Raw genomic sequence first — 6,354 nt, 5'->3', positions numbered from 1 at the left:
CACTATTTATCAATCTGTAATAAAAGACGTGAGGAAATTCTGTCTTTTTTAAAGGCAAAAATTTTTGAGGCGAAATACCCAAAAAGAAGTTTGTAAAAAATTGAATTCGCCTCAACAATATAGAACTTATCTAAAGCAGTTTGCTTTTAACAGTTGCACAATAGTTACAACACTGGGTTTAAACAAATTAGTTTCATCCCCAACACGTGCTAAACTCTTGGTGAACTTCCCGATCGATAATCACTAAAAATAACGGATCATGTCGAAGTTGTGCTTTGCGTTGTGGAGTTGGGCATAGTTTGGCCCTCATCCGACGCATATGCAACCAATTACAAATTTCCCTCGTTCTCGATTTGCTCATCTCACTTACTGCGGCGTCAACTTTATTAAGTGGAACATGTTTTCAGATTCAGTTTCACGCAGATCAACTTAATGTGAATTTTAAAGTGAAAGAGCACAGAATTTGAGAGATTTTCGGGGCACCATTTTTCAGAAAAACCCAGTTTCAAAGCAGTATTAAGTGTAAAATTGCAAAGTTTTCAAACCCCTTTAACAGAGAACTTAATTTATTGTTCCGATTAAATACATTGCATTGGTTAATTTACAACGACAAAAAAATTTCGTTTCACATCAACAGTTGTAAGGGTTTAAAACCCCAGAATAAGCTAGTTCTGGTCCCATAGATCTTCAGTTCCGTGAATACAGCCCATACAAGTTGTTTCTCACCTAAAACAATGGGCGGCGTTACAAAAAAACCCTGGCTTTTCACCGGTTGGAAAAACTGATTTTGAAGCGACTGAATGAACTCGTTTAGCTACTTACTCGAATTTTTCTCAAATGGTGTTCGGTGGGCCACAAATCCAAAAGATCATAAGGCAAATACGGGAAGCGAGTGGTCCGCAAGGGCCAATACAAGCTCAAGAACTTATCGAAATAATAGCGATGTTCATTCGAATAGTTCATCTTCGCCCCATAGGTTCGATCGTAATTGAGAACGATCATTTTTTTTTTTTTTTTGTCACTGCACAGGAACTTGGAGTGTTTTAATTTCACAAAGCGGACTGAATTAATTTCGCTCGGAATTGGCTGTATGTAGGGTGTTAGAGAACAATTTTAATTTTCACAATTTTGAGCGAATGCCAACGTGAATGAAAACGGGTTACATAAACATTGTTGTCTGAATGTGAAAATAGACCCGTTGTTATTTGGACGAAGTACGCGAACGGCTGGAAAAAATAGCAGCCGCTGGGCAAAAGTGGGCACCGAAAACATGGTCCTTTCCAAAATATCTGTTCGCTCATGATTTATTTTTCTGCGAGCGATATAAAAAACCCGCCGATCTTGCCAAAGTTTAACGTGGAAAACATTCATTTGGGCTAACGCAATTCGCGTTTTGCCTGCCAAACTCATTTCTTGCAAGTTTCCATTAAAAGACCGTAAAAAATTAAATAAATTGAAAAACAATTCGATTTGTCTGCGACGCTGAAGCAGGCCAGTTTGCGAAATGTTTCCTAAACTGTTCCACCTCTGAAAACTGGTTAAATCTCCAAGGAATTTGGGCATTTCCTGTTATTATGTTGTCGGCCGAAAGGGCCTTTCATTACAGAGATTCCCAGAGCGGATTAATCGGCCAGTTAAAAGCCTTTTAAAGGTTCTTAGGCATACTTTTATCGAATTTTCATTAAATAATTTGCCGAGAACGTTATTTAGTTTTATCCCAAATTAATCTTCGATCGTCCAGAATTGAGTTTTATCCGAAACTGCATTTTTTTCAAAAATGTAATTCAAATTCTCAAAAAAAATATCAGCCAAATTTTTTGTAGCTTTTTGGTCAATTAACCTCTAAATTAGTTCAATTTCTGAGTATATGTTCACTATAGAGTGTCCTTAAAAAATGAGACACAGACTTAAGATAGTGCCATTTTTGCAGCTAAGTTAAGTCAAAAAGCGCTGTTTTATCCGAAGAATTTGACACATCGATTTAATCATCAAACGAATTGCAAAGTTGAATTAGATATTTGAAGAACAACATTTTCAAAGCATTTTGACGAATTTTCTAAACTTTTCAAATAACGAGTTTTACGATTTATTGAATATACAAGTTTCAATATCCGCACACTTTTTCTAATACCTACACATAAATGAAACTAGTAAAATCTAGCAAAAGGCCCAGAAACCGGATTTTTCCTACAGCAAAATGTGGTTTACAAAGAAAAAATCCTGTTTGCCCATTAAAATGAAAAATCAATGAGACGCAAATCTGGAAACCGCGGAGGCGTACCAAACAAAAATATTCTAAGTAAGTTGGCGAATTCCCAGAAGCCCAAAATACAAAATACTACGCGATATTAAGATCTGGTGAATTTTCAACATTCAATTTCTGCAACTCTCTTTAAACAAATTAATTGCTTATTCAAATCAATAAAACTAATTAAATCGAGCAAGACGCAAAATCAGAAATGTGACTCTTTCAACAAAGAAATGTAGATTTCCAGTCCGCAAAAAAACCTGATCTGACAGCAAAATATCTCGTTTATATATAAAAGTGAAAAGTCAAAAGGACGAAAATCTGGAAATAGTGGAGGCCTATTAAAGAAGAAATGTTATATTCAATTTTATTTCAACCCTAAAGTGTTTTGACCAATTGCCACCAGCGCAAAATAATACGATTTTAGGATCTATTGCCATTTTAAGCATCCGATTTCTTTAAACTCTTTTTCATTTAAATTAATTCAAAAGAAATTCCTAGGTTCCAGTCAATTTTATTGTCTACCATTTAAAATGTCAAAAAAACGTATCGGTGTTTTTCTCCTCCATCATCAGTTTGTCTTCACATTTGGCAAGCCACTCAAGTGGTGAAGACAAACTGATGATGGTGGAGAAAAACACCGAAATGTTTTTGTGAAATTTTAAATGGTAGACAATAAAATTGACTGGAACCCAGGGATTTCTTTTGAATTAAGTTGAAATACAGTCAGGAAAATATACACAATTTAAATTAATGAATCTCTAGCAAAAAATAATTACAGAAATCTGACTTTTTCTACAGCAAAATGTGTTTAGCAAAAAACAACTGAAATGCTGGTAAAATTCTATTTGCTCCATTAAAAGTCAAAAGGGCGCAAATCTGGAACCCGTGGAGGCGAACCAAACAAAACATTTTCTAAGTATTTTCACGAATTTCCACAAACATCATTAGTAGATTTGTCCAAAAAAATCCTTGAAAGGCTGTCAAAACGAAAAATCGACAGGATGCAAATCTGGAAACCGCGACGGCGCACCAACGGCATTTCCAGATATTTTGACGAATTCCCGCAGGCCCAAAGCAAGAAAACCATGCGCAATTTTAGGATCGGAATGTTCGGAATCTCCTGGATTAATTATATAAACCTAAATCCAAAAATACAATAAATAACAATAATAAAAAAAAACACCTATTATTAGAAACTAATTGAATTTTTGCCGAAACGACACCTGAAAAGTGGAGAGAAATGACTTGCTGCAAACTCGTGTTTGTTCATAAAAATTAAAAATCAAACGGACATAAATCTGGTAATCCCGGAGGCTTGACGCAATGAAAAAATTATAAAAGTGCTTTAGTCATTTTATTTGGCTTGCAGTTGATTCAAATATATATATATGTACATAAATATTTACAAAAATATATGATTTTTCCTTATACCTAACATGTAAATATCACTTTTCCATAACCGCAACCGAAGTACATGCATTTGAGAAAATCTAGTCCAATCCGCGTGCAGCTGTATTAGTTTTGTTATATAAATAGTAAAAACTGTATAATGAAAATAACAGAAATATGATTAAACGTTAGTTGTTGAAAATCTGGACTCTTCGGTGCAGTATTCTGGCTGGAACATGTTCGTCTGTTGGTTGAGTTTATCGGTCGAAGTAGAGATCATTTTTCAGCTAAAAAACACAATTAATGCACAATTTAGCTGGTTGGTAAATTGCGAAAACAGCGCAAATATTTTAGAACTTTGGCCCATTTATGTCGCGCTTAACCGCCTTTCTGGGTCAGAAATTAGGAACAAAAAGGTCAATGTGTCTGGAAAATCACGCCGGGGCGAAAAGGGAAAATTTTAGAGTATATTAAGATTTGCCCTGATTTCCTTTAATATTTGAGGCCTATTTTTCACGAAACTGGTTTTTTAGGGAATTTCCTGACTTAAGAGCGGTTAAGCTACGAGCAATGTGAGCGAAAAATGAGTAAATATTTCCGATAAAACGGCAGTTGAACAGTTGTTTGGTGCAGGAAACATACCCGAATTTCCCTGAAGGCCGCCTCAGATGGGAAATCATCCCAATAGTACCGGTAGGATCTATTTGAGGGCCAATATTGTGGAAATCTCTCCCTTGCTGTGAATGGCCAATCCACGTAAAAGCTAAGGGGTCGATAGATTTTGTAGTGGTAGTAAAACTTCGCATCGGGCCAAAACGACCATTCCCTGCCCTGGGTGATCGGGTTTCTTAGGTAGGTGAGCATTTTCCTAAAAAAATAGAAAAATCACACCATATTGACTAGTCAGGATTTATTTTTAGCCTCGCGTTTCAATTAACTTTTTTTATAAATTCGAATAACGATTAATTGGGTTTCTTTGATTGGGCACGAGCCTTTGGAGCAACGGGAGCAAATTGCTGTTGACGCAAAGTTAAGCAAATCAAGTTTGGTTGAATAATTGGACAGTTGCAAAAACAAGCAGAGACACGAAACAAAGCCGAAAATCCTGTTTCGCCATTCTGAGTGTTATATTTTTGCTGCTTTTTACTTACCTTTAGAGCTAATGCGACCGAATTAGGAGCCGACTTGTTTGAATGGTCACCACTCGAAATTTGATTTCACCGCACTGCAAGCACTCGGTTTTAACGGATTTATTTCTGGACGGCATCCAGAATATTTGGATCAGTTTCTGCATACTTTCTGACTCAGACCCGCCTAATCCGATCATTGATTTGGTCGCATTTGCCGTGTTATTTGTCGTTTTCCATGACTGCTTATGTGGGATTTATCATTTGGTTTGCATATTTGCTCTAAATTTATCAAAGTTCTCGCGTGAACAGGACCCAAAGCCGAATTTTTCGATTCGAAAGTCGGCGCGCGTAAATATGCGGTGTATTTTTTTAGTTTCATCTGCGAAAAAGCCTAATTTAAGTTCTACAGATTATCAATCTGAGCTGACGACTAAACTAATGACGAAAGGTAATCTGTAATTCGTCAAGTTGTTGGGCATTTTGGCCTAAAATTATCTAGTTTTTCATGTTAAACGATGTTAAGGAGCACACGATATTTTCAAAAGCACACAAATCCGCACTAGGAAAAGGGCTTTTGTCGGTTTAGGGTGTTTGTTGGTGTCGGTTTGGCAGACAAATCCTCCCCTGAGAATCGCTTTAAACCGCGCAAAATTTATAGAAAAATGTACATTAAAGTTTGAGTAAATAGCACATATCCGACAGGACCATAAATTGTTTCTAAATCAGCACATTTCGAGCAGCAGGACGACAGAAACGGAGTCTTTTATTAGTTCAATAAAGTAGTTCAATCATCAAAACCTGCAGTGGCTGAATTTTGCTGATCTCAACTTCTGCAAGAAACTCATTGAAACACATGGTAGAAGTTTCAGGTCCGAAATAATGGACATTTTCGGCACATTTTAGGCGTTTTTTGAGCGTTCACGATCTTTAACCGACGATTTCTGCCTTACTGTTGCCCCAAACGGTTTATAAATGCATATTTGTGACCTTCTTACGTCGAAAGGAATCGATTGAACTCAAAAAACACGCATGTGAAATTTTCATTTTTGACCGAAATTTTTCTAAGGGTGGGGGTCGATTTTTGAAAAAATTAAAATTTTCTCAAAATGTCTTAAATTTTGCATCAGTTTCAGCTCAAGAACGCGAGGAATGCATTTAACTCATTGAAGAACATGCTAGAAGTTTCAGATCCGAAATAACAGACATTTTCGGCACATTTTAGGCGTTTTTTGAGCACTCACGATCTTTAGCCGCCGATTTCTTCCTTATTGTTGCCCACAACGCTTTATAAATGCATATCGGTGACCTTCTTACGTCGAAAGGAATCGATTGAGCTCAAAAAACACGCATGTAAAATTTTGATTTTTGACCGAAATTTTTCTAAGGGTGGGGGTCGATTTTTTGAAAAAATTAAAATTTCCTCAAAATGTCTTAAATTTTACATCATTTTAAACTCACGGACGTTAGGAATGCAACGAACTCGTTAAAAAGTATGGAAGAAGTTTCAGATCTGAAATAATAGACATTTTCGGCACATTTTAAGCGTTTTTTGAGCGCTCACGATCTTTAGCCGACGATTTCTTC

At 36.3% G+C, this 6,354-nt stretch overlaps 1 protein-coding gene and 2 long non-coding RNA genes across 3 annotated transcripts in view; all 3 read right to left on the bottom strand.

Annotated features, from left to right (window-relative positions):
* LOC125504758 overlaps positions 1–6,354 on the bottom strand; it is a gene marked incomplete at its 5' end in the record, with an annotated part of 39,586 nt that overhangs the window by 26,858 nt on the left and 6,374 nt on the right.
* LOC109546485 lies at positions 549–2,722 on the bottom strand. Its single transcript, XR_002172781.2, has 2 exons — positions 823–2,722; positions 549–726 (listed from the first exon to the last, which is right to left on the bottom strand). It is a non-coding gene; the product is annotated as an uncharacterized LOC109546485 (long non-coding RNA).
* On the bottom strand, positions 3,589–4,941 carry LOC109538829. The gene is made up of 3 exons (XR_002172071.2): positions 4,792–4,941; positions 4,283–4,508; positions 3,589–3,927 (listed from the first exon to the last, which is right to left on the bottom strand). It is a non-coding gene; the product is annotated as an uncharacterized LOC109538829 (long non-coding RNA).

This window comes from Dendroctonus ponderosae, unplaced genomic scaffold, assembly GCF_020466585.1.
Source record: "Dendroctonus ponderosae isolate FM_Combo_2020 unplaced genomic scaffold, Dpon_F_20191213v2 Dpon_F_20191213_6, whole genome shotgun sequence".
Taxonomy (NCBI): Eukaryota; Metazoa; Arthropoda; class Insecta; order Coleoptera; family Curculionidae; genus Dendroctonus; species Dendroctonus ponderosae.
The sequence above is the reverse complement of the archived record's forward strand: the minus strand, read 5'-3'. Positions and strand labels throughout refer to the sequence as shown.